At 43.1% G+C, this 21,349-nt stretch overlaps 1 protein-coding gene across 4 annotated transcripts in view; it reads left to right on the top strand.

Annotated features, from left to right (window-relative positions):
• CAMK2D (calcium/calmodulin dependent protein kinase II delta) overlaps positions 1-21,349 on the top strand; it is a 151,562-nt gene that overhangs the window by 72,315 nt on the left and 57,898 nt on the right. The window lies entirely within an intron of this gene.

Raw genomic sequence — 21,349 nt, forward strand, 5'->3', positions numbered from 1 at the left:
CACAATCTCACAATCTGTTCCTTTTATCCATTTATCCACTGTGTCCAAAATGAGGAACATGAAGAATTGATGGCAATTAGTGTCTTCTTAAAACACTAAACTATGGTGCTTTAGATAACGAAACAAGTTTCATAAACTATTTTTTTGCAGTTGGGTTGTTAAAAAAATCATAGTTATGATAAACAAGATTTTTGGTTCAAGCGGTATTATTTTAAAATAGAGGTGAAAACGTCTAGTCTTTAGGGTTATCCAAGAGGAAGAATGACTTCTTTTTATGACTAGGTTTGGAATCTGGCCTAGGAAAGCATCTGCTTTCTCAGAATGTGCTGTATATATTTGGATATGCAAATATTTCCCACTTTCATAGAGTTTCCTTTTGCCATACAGAGACAATGCTATGTCGCTTTTTATATTTTGAACAAGGGACAATGGGGGAGGTCTTTCTAGATTTGAGCTCATTCTTTGCCGTAGAGTGAAGAAGCAACCATGCCCTTCATGACAAAGTGAAACAGAACATGTGAAACTTGTTGAGGAATTTATAGCCTGTCAGATTCAGTTTTGTACACTGTGCAGGTTGCCCTTGACTTTCAATCACAATTGGGACTAGCATTTCCATTGCCAAGCAATGTGGTCATCCTCATGATGTTGTATGATTGGCATTTCTTACCAATGCAATCTTGACATTCCCTATTGCTGTCGTTAAACAAATTAGGCAAGAACCCACCCCAATGTAAACCATCTCCAAGATTTGGATCTTCCAAAATAAGGAAATGCCTCCCCTTCAATTCCACCCAAGCACCTCTTCATTCCATCTCTTCCCCATCCCGAGGAAACTTCCAACAGCGTGATGCAAAGCCACAGCTTTACAGGAAGTCCCCCAATCCAGTCCCAGCCATAAATGCTCTCACCACTATGTGCTCCGAGGTCCCTGCTGCCCTAGCTAACCTTCACCATCTTCTTGCTCCTGCTGCTGACAAGGTGTTTCAACCCTGCCTCTTCAGGAGGGCCACATGAAGCCATATTCCCCTGGTCCCATGAGAAGACATTGTGCATGATTTTGGGAAGAAAGTCTCATGCCGCCAGCAGTTGCCCCTTGAATGGCAGGCTAGCCACTGTTGAATAACAACAGTGGGAACAAAAGGACAGTGAAGTCAGCTAAAATGGCAGGGACCATGGAGTGCAGGGAGCCAAAAGGGCATATATGGGGAGAGAGGTAAGCAGCTGGGGAGAGTTGAAGTGCCCCTGTAGTCATAAGTGCAGGCAGGCTGCCAAGTACCCACATTTTGATTATGTGAGTATATGGGCATTCATTGGTTTATAACTTCAGGGACCAATTCTGAGTCCCTTTTTTCAGGACCACTGTAACAATCACTAAAGAAATGGCTGTAAATCAAGGACTATCTATATAGCTTGGCCATTCTTACATACCGTTGCAGTACTGCTCTGTTGCCTTATCCTGTCTAAGCTGATGTTTTGGTGGTTCCTGTCAGTTTGAATATATTTATGGACATAGAAAAGCTATTGCTTGATTTTGGGCCTCTGGTGTGGAGTTCAGCAGTTTTTTTTGTATGGTGATGTCCTAAATTCCTTGGTCCTTACTGTGCATCTGTGAAAAACAGAGAATGTTGACGTTATATAAGACTTGGCTATTCGGTTTGAGAAAATGATACCCACCTTTGTAATGGTAAGATTAAAATGGTTTATTTTTCATTCTATATGATAGGAGAGAAAAATATGCTTGCATAAAATAGGCAATTCCAGTGTGGCAGAGTTAGAAAAGACTCGAGGCCAGAAGATTGTATTTTGTTTCTTCCATCAAAATGTTGGGCACATTTGGAGGCAATTTTCTCCTTGAGTTGCTACTCTTTTGGGAGGAAGGAAGTCAAGAGACCAGAGTATTTCAAGGATAAAGGGCTTTCTGCCCATTCCAGAATATATATATCTCAGTATAATTATTCTTGTAGTTTTATCTTGCTTGAAACACTTGGTTTCCTTTTGTAATCACTAAAATTCAGTGTAATGCCTTTAATTATTTAGAAGACATGCATTTTTTTAAAAAAGGTTAAACATATTAATCTTTAAATAGAATAACTGAAAACTGCAATTATATATATTTATATGTATGTATACACACACACACACACACACAAATTCAATCTGTTGGGGGGAGGCAGTGTTTTGCGAAGTGCAGAAAAGGAGTAAGAATTTGTAAGCTAAAGAAATTACACCATGAGATTAAAAAAAAGGATGGAAAAGCTAGCTAAATCTAATTTATGCCAACATTGTTCATTGTATGGTTCTATAACTTTATATTGTTGCAAACCATGCTACTTCTTTATAGCTGTTCCTCGACTTATGATTACATAATTGGGACAAGAATTTCCATTGTTAAGTAGGGTGGTTGTTAAATGAGTGACACCTTATTTTATGACCTTTTTTTGGCCACAGATGTTAAGTGAATCATGAGCTAGTTAAGTGAATCAAGCGGTTGTTAAGCAAATCCGGCTTTGCCCATTGTTTATGCTTCTTGGAAGGCTGCTGGGAAGCTCAAAAATGATGACTACATTATCCCTGGGGACCCTGAAGCTGTCATGTACACAAACCCATGGTCAAGTGCCTGAATGTTGATCAGGGGATGTGATCAACGTGAGGATATTGCAACAATCGTAAGTGCGTGACCAGTTGTAAATCACTTTTTTCAGTGCCATTGTCACTTCGAATGGTTGCGAAACAAAAATGGCTGTAAGTCCAGAATTACCTGCATGTTACAGATTCATTTTGATTTTTGAAGGTTCTTTTTTTTCTTCTCTCATCAACACCATCCAACCATGATTTTCTTACTATCACTGTTCCTCTTGGCCAGGGGTGTCAAACTCAATTTCATTGAGGGCCGCATCAGGGTTATGTTTGACCTCTGGGGGCTGGAGTGGGCATGGCCAGCTCGATATCACTCATGTCGGGAGCACCTGGAGTGGCCTGAGTGCTCTGCCAGTGAAAATGGGTGCCTGAGCTCCGTTTTTTGCTGCGACTGCCTCCTGCAACCCTCTGCCAGCGAAAACGGAACTCAGGAGAGCCGCATGTGGCCCCTCGTGAGCTTTGTTTTCAGCTGCGATGGCCTCCTGCAATCCTCTGACTGTGAAAGCGGATGCGGCCCTCCCAAGCTCCATTTTCGCTGGCAGAGGCACCACAGGCCACTCCTTTACTGTTTCCAGAGTGTCCCCGCGGGCTAGATCTAAGCACTCCGCAGGCCTGATATGGCCTCCGTGCCTTGAGTTTGACACCTCTGGTCTTGGCTAATGATCTCTTCATTTATATATTTGGGATTTATTCGCTCCAACCTACGTTCATGGTCATTCTTATTTCAAACCAGTCACTCTCTTTAAACCTTAATCCTCATTCCTGCAATACTTAACTCAGCCTTCTTGATTCCACCTTGCTCTGGTTTTCCACGTGCATTTTTTAAATATCTCATTCCCACTGCATTCTGCAGTGTTTTTAGGTTTCTCTTAACCACAAAATAGCAGAAGCATGCTGCTAATCACAGTCATTCTGCTTCTTTTGACAGACATCCATTCCTCATGCGAGATCATATGTTACCCGTTACATTGACCAGTATCTGCAGATCTTAAAATTTCTCTGCATAGTATCCCTTCTTCTACCAAGGCACCATACTTATTTAATTTTATTTACACATAAATAAAACTCAGAGACATCTCTTGATCAGAATGGAAATTTATCTGCCTGCTCTGTTCTTCATTTTTTATGTGTAATTTGAAGTTAGATACTCCACACAAAGCATAACTGTCTTTATTTTTAAAAAATATATTCATTTTCAGATGCACCTGCCTTGATTTCTGATACATTCATTTTCAGTTCAAGTTGCATGTTGCATCATGCAATCCATTTAGGAGTTGCTGCAAATAATTTGGTTTTTCAACCAATGAGACATAATCTGCATACAAAAATACACACGTTTAAATTCCAACCAACCAATAAACCTTTGCCATCACCATATATGTTTCTTATTCATTTAACTATAAATACGGCAAACAACCAAGAAGAACTGATGCATTCTAAACCTCTCAGTCTTGAACCATTTGCTAAACATTGCATTTATTCTTCCACATATATGATGTTTAACAGCTATTATTATTATTATCTCATTCAGCAACAATCGAATTTCATCTTGTAGGTTACTGACTTTTTTGCCCAGCTTCTACCTTTTTCTTCATTGCAGACAGTTTTAAGTGTTTTCATTCATTCATGCAATTATCTCTTACATTTCAAGTCACAATCTTCCAAATACCTGAACCTCACATATATTCATTGTAGCCATTCATCATAGCTTTGGTAAATTATTTTCTAATAATACAATTTGGCACGCTGGAGAAGGAAGAGATAGATTACCACCCTTAAATATTTCATAGAAAATTCCCTTTCGGTAATAAGAATTGGACTGTAACACATTTTGACCAGTGTGCTATAAAGAAAATCAAGGTCCAAATTTATTCCAAGCACGAACACAGTGTTTTCTAATCTAGATGCTATTGATTGCATCCTACCAATTTGGATATATTATGCATGGAATGTAGAGGCACATCCGCAGGATACAAAATACTGTACTGTGTAGATAATGATGTTGATCATTCATTTCATTTGAGAAGTGTAAGGCGAAATGCATGTACATGAATAAGTTTTAAAGTTTTTCATAATACTTTTATGTATATATTTGTGTCTGTGTACACAGATGCATAAAGAGAGATAATAGTATAAAATCTGAGTGTCTTTCTGACCATTTTCTATCTGTGTACAATAAATGAATGGAAGCTGGATGATGTTTAAGTATATAGATCGGTTTTAATTTTTCTGTATATAAAATCTGTACAATTAGAGGAGGAGATTCCTGCCACATAAGGCACAAACCCATCTAGGTAACTTTGGGCCAGTCATTATCTCTCAGCCCTGGAAAGGACACAGTTGCAAACCACTTCCATAAAATTTTGCCAATAAAACTATAGGGACTTCTCCAGACTCTCTCCAGGATCAAAAACTGACTCAAGGCACGCACCACAACATATCCTTTGAATGTGTTTCTTAACTTCCAGGAATCTTTGCCCTGTCTATGCTAATGAGGAGCTCTGGAGCCTACTGTATAGGACTAGACAGAGAAAACTTGTCCATTCTATACAATGAGCATAGCATATAGAAACTATAGTGGAGGTGGGCGTATTAAATCAGTGGTGAAATCCTATTTTTTTTTACTACCAGTTCTTTGGGTGTGGCTTGGTGGCCATGGTGTGGCTTGGTGGGTGTGGCAGGAGAAGGATACTGCAAAATCTCCATTCCCACCCCACTCCAGGGGAAGGATACTGCAATATCCCCATTTCCTCCCCACTCCTGGGGAAAGGATATTGCAAAATCTCCATTTCCACTCCACTCTGGGGCCAGCCAGAGGTGGTATTTGCCAATTCTCTGAACTACTCAAAATTTCCGCTACCGGTTCTCCGAACTGTTCAAAATTTCCGCTACTGGTTCTCCAGCACCTGTCAGAACCTGCTGGATTTCATCCCTGTATTAAATACATAGTTGTTGTAGTTCACTTGTTTCTTGCTGTGTGTCTTCCATTTGTGCAGAAACTAATTCATGACACTGTGAAGATTCTCAAATGATAGCTAACAATCTGATTTATTAGGAGAATGGCAACAATTCCAGGTAGGGTTGCCAGGTGTCCACTATTTGAGCAGACAGTCCACTTTTTTCACATTATGTTCACTATTTTTTTTCACAAAATAGTGGACATTTTTTTATTCAAAAGCTTTATGATGAAATGGTACGTAATCTAAAACTGTACAGTCTAAGAGAATAAGGATAGGAGAATCGCGTTTTGTCTTTTTTTTCATAAGTTAGAATGAGACAAAGATTGAATGCTCATTGCAATAATCACATTTTACATAACAGCGCAAAAAATGCATTAAAGCAGTTATCTTTTGATATCAAAAATGTAGCACTGAAGGTTTTTGCCGAATTTTTGAATTCTGCGAAGAAACGAGAAGAGTTGAAATCATTTTTTGAGTTTTGCGAGTCAGAATTCCTTGAAGTTTTGCGCCATGTTCCAACACGGTTAAGTTTGTTTAAAGCGGTTGAAAGACTTCTTTTAAACTGGATACCTCTAAAATTGTATTTTATTTCTCTTGGATCTGATGAGTGCCATTAGGTTATCTGGAACCTTATTTCGGATCAGGAAAATGAACTCGCAAAGGACAATGAACCAACAATTTCAGAATTGTATTTATATTTCATGCACTTCTTCATGTCAATAATGCAAGACACCCTACTGAAGCTGGAAAGCAAGAAAATTCTTGCATGTGATCTTCACATTATCATGTGTAAGCTGCGTGACTCTTTGCAAAAAAAATACGATGACAGTTTTTTGGAATGAAAGTTTTATTTGCCTTACGTAAAAAACATTTGCCTGAGAATGCCGTGCAAAAGTTCAAGAAAGAAGCCATCAACGGGTATCAAAGAGCCATTGCGTACCTAGAAAAGTGGTATAATTTCACCGATTCAGTATATGAGACGCTAAGTTGTTTCAATCTAATTGATCGCAATAATCCTCCAACTTTAGAAGAAATGACGAACATCTGGTTATTATCACCATGGCGAGAAGAACTTCCACCCAACACTCTCTTCGATGAAATTTCTGCCTTAGAAGAAGTTTATGTTCATCTGCAGGGCGATTCATCCCTTGATAAGTGGACGTACTTTTTCAAGAAAGAGCCAGCTCCGAGTTTACTGAAACTGTTCCAGTATTCTGCATCAATTCCAGTATCAAATGCAAACGTTGAACGAATTTTCAGCGTCATGGGAAATTTTTGGACTGACGAACGTAACCGACTGCTTGTACCATCAGTTCGAAGTGAACTTTGTATATTTTTTAATATTTCTCAACGTTGTACTGAAATTAAAGTATTATTCCTTAAACACAAAGAATTGATCAAAGCTGTGCAGTCAAATAAAAAATACACACGACAGCAAAGTAAAATGTAATTTAATATTTTACATATTATTATAATATATTTGATGTTTTGAATTTTAAGTAAAGTTTTGAAGTGATTATTTTAATACGTGTTAAAATGTTTGTAAGAAAACATATAATTTAATTGTAAATTTTTTTTTAATTTTTTTACTACTTAACCCCCCCTCCCCCCCGCTTGTCTGCTATTTTTTGGAAGCAGACCTGGCAACCCTAATTCCAGGCATTATTGTAATAAAACTGTTAAGGTTTTCATTGGTCAAGTAGACATTGTTAGGTCTTGGTATATGTCTGGGAAATTCTTGGCAGTTTAATTACCAGAGGAAGCATGTAAATCTGCAGAAGAACCATATGAAAATGCCAGTAACACACTTATTGGTCCACATGCTTTTGAGCATGTCATTTGATTCCAGAAGAAATTAGAGACAGAGCATTTAAAAATCCAGGAAAAACACAAAAAGCAACCCAGTTTTAGGTCCTCTGAAATGTCTTCCTTGTGTGTAGCTGGATGGCCACATGAAAAGGGCAATTGTGTCTGTGAAAGGAATGGAATTTATGTAAGTAAGAGAGAAAGAGAGTTCTAACTTGGTGAAGGCTTCTTATGTAAGTTCTATTGAATAGTGCCAAATTTCCTTGGAAGTCAAAGGAAACGGTAGCGCGTAAGAAGAATCTGGGTCCTGAGGAAAATAGGGTCTGTCTGTCTTATCTGTCATTGCACACATTTCCTGACAAATCCTTTTTCCTTTGAATCAAGATCAGAGAATCTTCAGAAACTGATTATATGAAGCTTTAGTCCACTGGCATATGTTTTTTTAATGACATTAATTATTTATGTAAAATGTTTTTATCCCACTTTTCTACATCAAAAAGCACTTAAAGCTTCATTTAACATGAGATTAAATATTTTTACTTCAACTTTTCAACTTCTGAACAAGTTAAATAAATATTTCAAATGCCATAGTTGACCAGGAAATATGCTTCCTATTATTAATGAAACCTTTTGTATCCTTGGAGAATTTGGGAGAATTTAAAACTTATTCTTTAAAACACAGTTAAAGTATAATCTTCTGCCATAATTGTCAATAATTGGTACTAGTAAATATGTGCCATTCACCTCAAGATATATCTATAAAATTATTTCATTTGAAGAACATATTATTAAAAAGAAACATTTTAAAAATAACATTTCATGGCAAAAACAAATTATCTGTTTGGATTTTCTTAACTTTTTCATTTTTGTAAAAAGAAAATGTAATTTTAAAAGTCAGTTGGATGTTTACAGAAAAGGAATAGCAAAGCCAGTATTTAATTCTGATCATATTCGATACCATCGACCATGGTATCCTACTGCAGTGACTCGGGAGGTTGGGACTAGGAGGCACTGTTCTGCAGTGGTTCTCCTCCTATCTCTCGGGCCGCTTGCAGTTTGTATCGGCGGGGGGTCAGAGATCCTCCCAGAGGCCCCTCACTTGTGGGGTTCTTCAGGGATCGGTTCTCTCCCCCCTGCTCTTTAATATCTATATGAAGCCGCTGAGTGAGATCATTCATGGTTTTGGGGTGAGGTATCACCAATACGCGGATGATACCCAGCTTTATATCTCCACCCCGGATCACCCTAAGGATGCCCTTTCCATGATGTCCTGTTGCCTGGAGGCGGTGCGAGCTTGGATGGATAGGAAGAGGCTCAAACTCAACCCATCCAAGACTGAGTGGCTGTGGATGCCAGCATCTTGGGATCTAGAGGTACCATCTTTAGTGATAGGAGGGGAGACTCTTACCCCCTCCGCTAGGGTTCGCAATCTGGATGTCCTCCTGGATTCTTGGCTGTCCATGGATGACCATCTGACGGCCGTAACCAGAGGGGCCTTCGCACAAGTATGTCTTGTGCGCCAGTTGCGCCCTTTCCTAGACCGAGATGCCCTCGCCACGGTCACCCACACCCTTGTTACTTCTCGGTTGGATTACTGCAACGCCCTCTACATGGGGCTGCCCTTGGGATGCATCCGGAGGCTCCAGCTGGTCCAGAATGCGGCTGTGTGGGTAGTTACGGGAGTTCCTCGTTACTCCCGTGCAACACCTCTCCTGCGCGAGCTGCACTGGCTGCCGGTTGCTCTCTGGGTCTGTTTCAAGGTGCTGGTGCTTACCTATAAAGCCCTACATGGCTTAGGCCCGGGGTACTTGCAGGACCATCTTCTGCCTTCCTCCCACAGTCCTGTGCGCTCCCACAGAGCAGGCCTCCTCAGGGCGCCGTTGGCCAAACAATGTTGACTGGCGGCCCCCAGGGGGAGAGCATTCTCTGTCGGAGCGCCGACCCTCTGGAATGATTTGCCCACCGAGCTCAGGATAGCCCCAGACCTCCTCTCCTTTCACCACAAACTGAAGACGTGGCTCTTCCGTCAAATAACTTGATCTGCTAGGGGTTGCACAAATGTAATAATTTTAAATATGGTTTTAAGGTTTTTAACCTATTTTGTTATTTTGTTATTTTGTGATTTGTATTATTGATTGTTGTTGTAAGCTGCCCTGAGTCCTTCGGGAGAATGGCGGCATATAAATCGCAAAAATAAATAAATAAATAAATAAATAAATATTATTATGAAATACTATTTAGAAGGAAAATATCATTACAGAATATTGCTGGGCAGGACATGAAATGCACATGAGGTTTTTTAAAATAAATGTGTTTTTGAGGCGAATATGATAATATACCCACCATCTCTTTGTTGGTAGTTGCTTTATATGTGCAATTAACTAATTTTTAACTAATTTCTAATGAGAAATGTCAGTATCACAAAATAATTACAAATATGGCTTTGTAGGTGAATATGGAGACCACATTTAACTTTTTAAATATTTTTAATCATTTAAACCTATACAAATAACAACAAAGATAATACAACAGTAATCAGAATTACTACATTTCATTTTAGGTAAAATATTATGCAACAACTAGAGCCAGTTTGGTGTAGTCATTAAGGCATAAGCTAGAAATCAGGAGACTGAATTTCACATTAGGCACAAAGCCAGCCAGTCACTTTCTCTCAGCCTAGGAAGAAGGCAATGACAAACATTAGAAACTTTGCCAAAAATCTTGTAACGACTTGTTCAAACAGCCATGAGGAGTAAAAATTCACTTGGAGACAGTAAATAAATAATATACAACAACTACATTATACAGTATGATAAAAACAAACTATAGAAGTATAAAAACAAAAAAAAATGTTTCAAAATAATAATAATGAAATATACTATATAGCAATGTCTTTCTTCAGCTAAGCATTATTTGCCTGTTATGCACTCTTCTAATTCTATTAGTGGGGCTGTTTTGCAAAATGTTGACTTGTAATTTTTGCCAATATATGCGTTATTCGTGTTATTATAAGGATAAGATAGTTGAGTAACTGCATCATTCTCCATTGTTGGGTGGAGACAGCAGCCAGCATGGGTAGTACTCGCCCAATCAGCTGAAGGACTGAGTCAGCCAATCGTGTTAAAGTCCGCCCTTGTTGCCGGGCAGATCCAGCTTTTGACTCAGTCCTTTCAGTTGATCGGGCATGTGGGTTATTGGCTCTGTCTCTATTTCTACTTTTTATTGCTATTTCTCCAGATTATTTACTGGTTTGACCTCGGATTGATTACAGTTACTGTTCTGGCTAATTGGATTTGGATTGTTTGTCTGCTTCTTGTCTCATCGTGAATGACCTTTGGACACTGTGAGTTGCCTCTGCCCCTTTTACTGACTTGGTGCCCTTTTGGGACTTTTAGCCCCTTTTGGCTTCCTCCCCTGAGGGGGGGGGTTATTTGCCGTGTTGAGGTGAAGCGACTTGGCTCTGCTCCCCTAATTGCCGTTTTTAGCCGCCCGCTTTTAAAAACGGCAAGAAAATTCCTTTCAGGCACTTGCGGCCGCCATTTTGGATTGTAATTCAAGCCGCTCCTGTTTCTCTGATCGGCTTTGCTGGCAGCTTGCTTTTTCGCTTGTTTTTTGCGTTGCTGGGGCGGCGGATTTCCCCCCCCCCCCATCAGCTGGTGGCTTCTGAGTTCGCTGCTTTTCTGCTGGATGCGAAGAGGAAGCCCTTTTCTTCTAATCGTCCTGTTGCTGACTGCCCTGTTGCCGCTGCCATCCATTGCTCTGAGTTGAAGCCTGACGATTTCCCTCCTGTCAGCTGGTGGCTTCTTCGTGTTCATCGCTGGGGTTTTTCTCCTTCTGCCTTCCTCTCCTGCTCAAGTTCTTCATTGATTCAGATCCACGTGGAAGTTTGTGGCCAAGGAGTGACGAGCCTCCATTTTGTTTCCAGTCTGTAATTGCGGTGGCCATTTTGTGCATCCTAAGGACTTGTCTCTCATTATTGGGGCTTGTGGGGTGCTAGCGCTCCCTTTGGGCTATCAGGGCTGGACTGTGGAATATTACGCCCCTGTTCACATTCTTGATTACTGGCTGCAGTTTGACTATTAGTACGGGCTAGTGGAGCTTTTACGCCCCCTCCGTCTCGCTTAACGTCGCTTTCGGAGAGGATTGCCATTTCCAGTTGCTTGGTTTTTTCTGCATCTTACTCTCTGCCTGGCGGAACCTCATCACACGAATTCTATACATTGCATTGCAGCCATGCCTAAAGCCCTGTCAAAATCGAAACATGGCTATAGGGCCAGTGAAGTTGCCCATGATCAGTCGCATTCCGCCTCTCACGATAGACCCCACGAAGCCACGACTTCTGGAAAGTCTCCGCCTTCGACTGATCCTGCTAGATCCCACCACAAGGGCCACAACCAAGGTGGACCCTCGAGAGCTGAGAGGCGTAGGGACAAAGTTTTGACTAAGCTTTGCGAAAGAGTGACTGCTGATGTTGCTACAAAGGAGGTGGTTCACACTCCTGTGGCTGACAACCCGCCTGAACCGATGGCCAGATCTGATACTCCTGATCAATTGTCCCTGCGTGATTGTCCAGTGACTATCTCCGCTTCGGCTTTGTGGGGTTCTTCAGATCTTCCTCCTCCTGAGGCATCTGCATCGGAGGTCCAGCTTCCGTCCGTCCCTGATCCTGCCACGACATCCTCCACTACGGCTATTCCATGTCAATTACTTCCCGAGCAACTTGAACTCCTTATTGAGAACGCAGTCCAAAGGTCCCTGGCCACACGGGACCGTTCTCGTAGCCGTTCTGCATCTGTACGGTCGGTTTCTTCTGCTTCCCCCGAACGGGGATCTGTAGGAGATCACCAGTCCAGAGCTCCGGATTCTCCTACCTGCTCTCACTCGACTCAACATTCTGTTTTGACGGAGGTGGATTATGATGATTCGGCTTTATCGGACGATGATAACTTGCCCCAGGAGCAACCGGCCTTTACTGGACTTTTTCCACAAGCCTTATTCAAATCTCTCTTGTTTAAGGCGGTTAATACTGCTCGTTTGTCTTCGCCGGCGGCAGACCCAGCCCCTGCTTCCGGGGCTCTGGACCCCATGTTTGCCGAGTCTGCCAGGCCTATCACCTCCATTCCAACTCCTCTTCTATTTGTGGATGTGGTGAAATGGCAGTGGTCTTCACCAGGGACGGCCCCTTCTCCTTCGACGAACGACCGTAAGAATTTCCAGGTCGCAAGCGAACTGGACTCCCTTCTTCAGGTGCCATCGATTGATGCCCCTATTGCTGCTCTGTTACCCAACGCGAACGTCCCAGGGGATCCTGATGAGGGCCTACGCCCGGATGAGCATCGTGCTGATTTAGTTCTCCAGCGGGCACATCAGGGTTCCGCCTGGGCCATCAAAGCTGCGACTACCACCTTGCTTTGGCTTCGCCAACTCCAAGAGAAACTCCCTCCGGAAGACACCCGCGTCCGGCAGGACTTTAACAAAATTGTTGCGGCCTTGCAATTCTCGGCTGACTCCACCTTGAACGCCGCTCGTTTCGCTTCCAAGGCCCTTGCTTCCATGGTCGCCGCCCGTCGTCTAGTCTGGCTCCGCCACTGGCAAGCAGATGCTCGCCATAAGTGGCGCTTGGCCTCAGTCCCCTTTGGTGGATCTCAGCTTTTCGGTTCAGCCCTGGAGCCGTTCCTCACCGAAACCAGGGACAAAAGGAAGATCTTGGCTCCTGTACATCGTAGGGGTGACTCCCGATTTGCCCCTTATTCCCCTCGTCCTCACGTCCGAGGTGCTGATAGCTTTGGTTCGGCTTCTTTCTCTTCCCATAGACCGTACAGTGGGTTTAACAAGCAGCGGGGGTCCCTGGATAGGTCCCAGCATGGCAAACCCTTTGTGTCTAGGCGGCCCTTTCGTGGGGGAGGAGGTCGTTCCTACCGACGCCGTCGCTAGTTGCATCGCTTCTCCTCCCATCTGTGGCAGATTGGCTCTTTTCACTGCTGCTTGGGAGAAGTCACCTTCCGATAAGTGGGTCCTGGCTACCTTAAGATCAGGGTTGGCCATTGAGTTCCTTTCCTCTCCTCCGAACTCCTTTGTTTGCTGTCCGATTTCTCGTAATCCGGAGAAAAGAGCGCACATGGACGCGGCGGTACAGCATCTTCTTTCCATCAGGGCTATCCAACCTGTCCCACCCGAGAAAATCGGGTCGGGCTTCTATTCCCGGGTTTTTCTAGTCCCTAAGACCTCGGGGGGGGGTGGAGACCTATTCTGGACCTAAAACGGCTTAATCGGTATGTTGTATACCGTAAATTTAAGATGCAATTGTTGAAATCCATCCTTGATGGTGTTCGGAGGGGCGATCTCCTGTCTTCTATAGACCTTACTGAAGCCTATTTGCATATCCCTATCCTCCCTTCTCATAGAAGGTATTTACGTTTTTGTTATGGGGGGGTTCATTATCAGTATAGGGCGTTACCATTTGGTCTTTCGTCAGCACCTCGTACTTTTACAAAAGTGTTGGCGGCTTTGGCGGCCTCCCTTCGGGTTCAGTCAGTTAGACTGTTATGTTACTTGGACGACATTTTAGTGTTGTCCTCGTCGGCTTGTCAAGCTGTCCGAGATATTAGGCTCACGTTGGATACGCTAGCCTCCCACGGATTCTCTGTGAACCTGGGAAAGAGTAGTTTGGTTCCCTCCACTTCCTTAGTTCATTTAGGGGCCCTCATTGATTCGGTTCAAGGTAGGGTGTTTCTCTCCCCTGACCGCCAGGCTAGCCTGCGAGACTGAGTGTCTCGGATTGAGAGGAGTCGAGTTTCGTCTCCTTATGTTCTTTCTCAGTTATTGGGGAAGATGATCTCAGCTATAGCCATTGTTCCCTGGGCTCAGCTCCACTCCCGGGAACTTCAATGGTTTCTATTACCTTTACAGAAATCAGGCAGAGGCACGTCTCTCAGGCCGGTTCCTGTCCCGTCCTCGGTCCTCAGATCCCTTCAGTGGTGGCGGTCCCCAGCGTTATCAGCGGGCAGTCTTTTCCTGGAACCTCAAAGGGTAGTGGTGACCTCCGATGCCAGTCTCCAAGGCTGGGGTGCCCATTGCCAAGGCCAACTGGCTCAGGGGACGTGGAGCGCAGCGGACTCCCATCGTCCAATCAATTGGCTGGAGCTACAGGCAGTTTTCCTCACGCTCAAGGCCTTCCGTCATTTCCTCTCCGGTGCTCATGTACTTGTCCTGACAGACAATGTGACCGCCAAGGCACATCTCAACAAGTTAGGAGGCACCAGATCCAAGTCCCTTTTGTCTCTGGCCCTGAAGATCGGTCTTTGGGCGGAACGTCATCTGGGGTCTCTACGGGCGGAGCACATTTCCGGTGTCGCCAACACCCAGGCAGATTGGCTAAGCCGCCAGGAGGTGGACAATGCGGAGTGGCGGCTCCATCCCAGTATATTTCAGTCCCTGACCCTTCGGTTCGGAACACCGGTTGTGGACCTGTTTGCAACTCGTGTCAATGCTCAACTGCCCCGATTCTTTGCCCGGTTTCCGGAGCCTCAGGCAGAGGCCATCGATGCACTTCGGGCTCCATGGCCGGAAGGTCTGTTGTACGCCTTCCCTCCTACCTCCTTACTACCCAGAGTCATCCGCAGGATTCTGGACGAATGGGCGGAGGTAATTCTCTTGGCTCCTCGTTGGCCGCACAGAGCATGGTTTGCGGACTTAGTCTCCCTCTCTGTCGCTCCCTCCTGGCGCATTCCCATCGAGGCGGATGCTCTGACGCAGGGGGCACTGAGCCACCCGGACCTTCCCTGGCTCAGCCTGACCGCCTGGAGATTGAGCGGCTCTCCCTGAGGAGTGCTCTGGCTCCAGAGGACGTTATTCGGACGATCCAGGCGGCAAGACGTTCCTCCACTGACAGAATTTATTCTGCGACTTGGCGGGCCTTCTGCTCTTGGTGTGGCCAAACAGGCGTGGATGTTCTCCAACCCTCGATTATGGACATTCTTGTTTTTCTACAACGGGGTCTCTCCGACGGCCTTGCCCCTAACACATTACGCTGTCAGGTGGCCGCCATTTCTTCTGTACTTACCTGCGGCTCGTTGTCATCTCTGGCCCAACATCCTCTGATTAGACGTTTTCTTCGGGGCGCTACGAACCTGTCTCCTCCGGTCCTGCATCGTTACCCTACCTGGGACCTTCCGTTGGTGCTTGAGTCTCTCATGGGTCCTCCGTATGAACCTCTAAGGATGGCCTCCCTACGACTGCTTTCTTGCAAAGTTGCCTTTTTGGTGGCGGTAACCTCGGCTCGCCGTATCTCGGAGGTGGCGGCTTTGTCCATCCGGGCTGACTTCTGCATTTTTCACACTGACCGTGTTGTCCTCCGATTGGATCCTACTTTCGTGCCGAAGGTTAACTCCATCTTCCATCGGGCACAAGAACTTATTCTGCCAAATTTCTGTCCGCGTCCTTCTCATCCTCGGGAGCGCCTTTGGCACACTCTGGACGTCCGACGGGCTCTGCGAATTTACATCAAGCGGACTGCTGCTATTCGCCGGACGGAAGCGTTATTTGTCTCCTTTCTCCCTGTCTCTTTGGGTCTCAAGGTGTCTTCCTCTACTATAGGCCGCTGGATTCGTCAGACCATCGCTTCAGCGTATGATCTTCGTTCCTTGCCGCGGTCTTCTCGAGTAACGGCACATTCCACCTGTAGCGCGGCTACGTCGGCGGCCTGGGCTACTCAAGCACCTTTGTTGGAGATTTGCCGTGTGGCTACCTGGACCTCGCCCGCACTGTTCATAAGACACTATAAACTGGACAAATTTGCTTCGGCTGAGGCCGCGTTCGGTCGTCAGGTGTTACAACAGGTTGTGGCCGGTGACGTGGTTTCGGACCAGCCTGGCCCTTCCCAGACTTAGGGACAGTGAACTGGGGTATGTCCCATGCTGGCTGCTGTCTCCACCCAACAATGGAGAAGGGGCGTTGGTCCTACCTGACACGCTCCTTCTCGTTGTGTGGAGACAGCAGCCAGACCCTCCCTTTGCCTGTCTGGTCCTCTTGTGTGTTTTTTCTTCTTGGGTCCTTTCCTTTCTGCCTACCCACACGCCGAGTCTGCCATTATAATCCTTCATCAAAAGCTGGATCTGCCCGGCAACAAGGGCGGACTTTAACACGATTGGCTGACTCAGTCCTTCAGCTGATTGGGCGAGTACTACCCATGCTGGCTGCTGTCTCCACACAACGAGAAGGAGCGTGTCAGGTAGGACCAACGCCCCTTTAATTTGGAAAATGCACATTTTTATTACACTTTCATTTGTTTGTAAATTTGGAAATTGTAAAGGATTCAATCCATTTTTGCAAGCGCCTCAAAGAAATGAAAAGTTAATTTGGGGCTTTGATGATTAGAATTATATCAGACTACAAGAGTAAGAGTTTTTACTCCTATCTATACCGAAGTCAGTCTTTTTCTATTTATTCTGTTTCTTTTTTGTACCTTCACTTCTTTTCTTCTCTGACTTTTTACTTTTTCAATTTGTCTTATATTTTAACTTTGTATTTTTAAAAAAATGAATATATAGATATATGTTCCACCCATAGAAATATAACAAATAAATAAATAAATAAATAAATAAATTTAAATAATAGCTTTATTATAAACTCAAAGCTATATACAGTATATGCAAATGATTATAAAATAAAAGATTTCCTATATTAACGTGTGTGTGTGTTTGAGTAAGGGTAAATATGTGTGTGTGTACAGGTAGTCCTTGACTTACAACAGTTCATTTAGTGACCATTTGAAGTTACAACAGCCCTGAAAAAAGTGGTTTATGACCATTTTTCACACTTATGACTGTGACAGCAGCCCCATGGTCACGTGATCAAAAGTCAGATGCTTGGCAACTGTCTCATATTTATGATTGTTGCAGAGGTCATGTGATCACATTTGTGGCAAGCGAAGTCAATGGGGAAGCCAGATTCACTTAACAACCGTGTTACTAACTTAACAACTTCAGTGATTCACTTAACAACTGAGTGATATGAAAGGTCATATAAATGGAGCAAAATTCACTCAACAAATGTTTCATTCAGCAACAGATGTTTTGGGCTCAGTTGTAATCATAAGTTGAGGACTACCTATATACATGTGTGCCAACAGGGGTTTAAATCCTAGACTCTTTCTGGCCCTCTTTTTGCTTAGAATGCGAGAAGGTGACACATCACAGTGTTTTCATAACAGGTTTGTCTGGTCTACAGCTCTTTCCTTCTGGCCTTGCAGGTTTTAGCTATCAGACTTAGCAAAACATGCAAGCTATCATTACTTAACACACCTTGGTTAAATAGGTTATCATTTACAATATGAAGGTTGCATTATACTCAGGATTTTATTCTTTTAGGTAACTATATTAAAATACCATTGCGATACTTCATTTTTCCTAAGTTAAAGGAGTAATGAAATGGTTGAAAGCTATACAATTACTTCTGTGTGCACATAGAATTCAAGGCCCACATATGTCAAGTAAAAGAAGTGTCAGACACAATTCGATATATGTAATTGGAGAATAACGGCTCTCATTTTTCTGGCTACAATAAGATTGCTTTTCTTGGATTCTACCTCCAATGCAAAGCAATTTACATGCCAGTGTAGTTCAGCTAAAAGTGCAGATGACACTGCCAGGAAACTTTCCTTTGCTGATGCTTGAAATTACTCTTTAATTAAGCAGTATTTGAATCAGGATTAGTATCCATCAAATAAAGCTTTTAAGTTCAATGACTCGCAGTCTAATGTAACTGAATGGCTGTCGATATTTGGGCCTTCTAAGTTGACTTTCCAGCTTTAATCTTAGATGGAGTTGAATGAGATTGGTGTCCAATCTGGGGATACTCTTAGACTTGGAACTCCTGCTTGAAGAACATGTGACAGCTATATTGTAAAGCTCTAGTTAATATTCATGTTCTTGGATTGGGAGGCCCTTTAGATAGTAATTTATGATTTCATCACCATATTGATTGGACTATTGCAACTATATGAGTCTACCATGTTTCCCCAAAAATAAGACCTTGTTTTATACTTTTTTGAACCCTGAAATAAGCGCTTGGCTTTATTGCCATGCGCTCAAAAGCCCGATTGGGCTTATTATCAGGGGATGTCTTATTGTGGGGGAAACGGGGTACTCTTGAAGATGACTTGGAAATTACAGCTGGTGCAAAATCCAACAGGACTAGTACTAGTTGCTGGTCCCTTCCAGGTACACACAGTGTCACAGATGAAAATGAGCATCTCACTATGCTTCAGATTCTTTTGTTTAGAAAGGATTAGCCAGCTATAAACTGTTGCCCCAGGGGACGCCTGAATGTGTTAACAGCACACATTCTTTGGGGAGGCCCTATTCATCTACCCGAGACCAGGGGTGAAATGCTCCCAGTTCGGACCGGATCCTGGCGGCGGGTGGTTCGGAGAACCGGTAGCAAAAATCCCTGCCTCCCCCCCCCCACCATGCCCAGCTGAGCCGCACGATCATCAGAGGCTTCTTTTTTTTTTTTTTTTTTTTTTTACTTTTAAAAGCATTTTTTCTACAACCTCATCCGATGAAAAAATGCTTTTAAAAGTAAAAAAAAAAAAAGCCTATGATGATCGCGTGGCTCAGCTGGGATCATTAGAGGCTTTTCAAAGCATTTTTTTCTGCAACCTCTTGGCCGAAGAGGTGGTAAAAAAAATGCTTTGAAAAGTCTCTGATGATCCCAGCTGAGTTCCCTGATTGGCAGAGAGGCATTTTTAAAAGAGCCTCTCTGATGATCCCAGCTGAGTTCCCTGATCGGCAGAGAGGCTTTTCAAAGCATTAGAAAAAATGCTTTGAAATTTTTTTTAAAAAAAAGTTGGTCACGCCCACCCAGTCACATTACCCCACCACCACCAAGCCACGCCCACAGAACCAGTAGTAACAGATTTTACATTTCACCCTTGCCCCAGACCCAGAGACACCCTGAAGAAATGGGGCTATCCAGTGCCTTCTGCCCTTTGCAATTATGGTGACACGCAGACAACAACACATATGTATACTGTATTTTCCGGCGTATAAGACGACTGGGCGTATAAGACGACCCCGACTTTTCCTGTTAAAATATAGGGTTTGGGCTATACTCACCGTATAAGACTACCCCTCTTCCAACGCACGCCAAATAAAAATTAAAAAACATCAACTGGCTCACCCACAATGTAAAAGCAGCTGTGCTAGACCCAAAATGGCCCCTACAACAAGCAGGAACCACACACAGCCACAAAAAGTCCCAAAAAACAACTTTCACACTTTACACACACAAAATTCCACATACAGCTTTGTGAGGTTTTATGTGTTTGTGTAGTTAGAGTGAAACACTACAGAAACACACTAAATCTCAGAAAGCTGCACAAATATTATTTTATTTTTATTTTTATATGAAAACTAAATTTAAAACTTCCTAAACTTTAAATGGCTAGGTCTAAAAAAGAACAACTAAAAAAAAACCCAATTAACTATTTTTTTTAAAGCTCCCAAAGGGGAAAAAAAAGCTTACCCAACAGAACAGGGGTCTCCAACCTTGGCAACTTTAAGACTTGTAGAGTTCAACTCCCAGAATTCTTCAGCCAGCTTTGTTTTGCTGGCTGAGGAATTCTGGGAGTTGAAGTCCACAATTCCTGCCTGCTTGATTGCAGGCAGGGAGTTGCTTGCTGATGGAATCGATTCAGGCAAGCGAAGCAAGGCAGCGAAGCAAGGCAAGCGTTGCGATTAGCAGCTAAGGTAAGCAAGCTGGAGGGGGAAAACTTTTTTCTTTTTACAGGGCTCTGGGCTCTGGCGATCCCAGCTGAGTTGCCTGATTAGCAGGCAACTCAGCTGGGATCATCAGAGCTTGCAGAGCCACGTAAAAGGAAAAAAGTTTTTTCTTTTACATGGCTCTGGCATCCCAGCTGAGTTGCCTGATTAGCAGGCAAAGCTGGGATCGTCAGAGCTTGGATCGCCAGAGCCATTTAAGGCTCATCAGAGTCTTTCGGGCTGGTCTGCCTGGTTACAGGAGAACGACACCCGGCGTATAAGACGATCCCAGCTGATCCCGACTTTTGAGAAGATTTTCATGTGTTAAAAAGTTGTCTTATACGCCGGAAAATACGGTACCTTTGTGTCCTGGTCAGTGTACACTTGAGGCCCTCATGGCAGGATGGCAGAACACAATTAATGTTGCTATTTTCTGAGCAAGATTTGTTTAACTTGTCATGCTTTAATCTTGTATTTTATATTTTCTTTTAATTGTGATGCTTCTGACACAAATAAACAAATGTAATTTCAAACAGAGTATATGTCCTCTGTTTTGAAGGATATCACAGTGATGGCCTCGTGAATTGATCAGTATTGATCAGTGGAAGATGCAGAATTGGAAATGGTTTGAAGGTGCTAACATCAGCTCTGTCTTCTATTAATCAAAATTGAAAATTGCTTCTGCCAGCCATCAGCTTGACTGATTTTAGGAACCCTTACTAGGATAATGAAACATTTCTGTTTCTAACAAAGTTGTGTAGAACTTGACTGCACAGTCTTGACAACTGGAAGCATAGTGCCAAATATAGCAGCAATCATTTCCTTCCTTTTTGTTTCAAATACTGTTTCTTCTGACCTCCTTCCCCTTTTCTTTCTTTCCATTTTCTCTCTGACATCTGAATGTATTCCATATAGTAAAGCAGTTACAGGCAATATGGAATGTGTAGGCAGTAGCATGACTATTTACCAGTTGTCTAACCTGAATTAATGCTTTAAAGGTTCTTTTAATTATAAAAAGCAAATAAAAAGGAAGCAAGCATTCAGCGAGGCAAAAAACTGTAGACTCCATCAATGTTAGAGAAATCTCATTTGTAAACCCACTGCATAACACTTTAGGATAGGAACTGAACTTCGTCACTGCCTGTACATTATCATTTATATCCATGCTTGTTTTTTTTTTAAGGT

The sequence above is a fragment of the Pituophis catenifer genome, unplaced genomic scaffold, assembly GCF_029215685.1.
Source record: "Pituophis catenifer annectens isolate HBS135680 unplaced genomic scaffold, rPitCat1.0.hap2 SCAF_8, whole genome shotgun sequence".
In the NCBI taxonomy this organism is placed as follows: Eukaryota; Metazoa; Chordata; class Lepidosauria; order Squamata; family Colubridae; genus Pituophis; species Pituophis catenifer.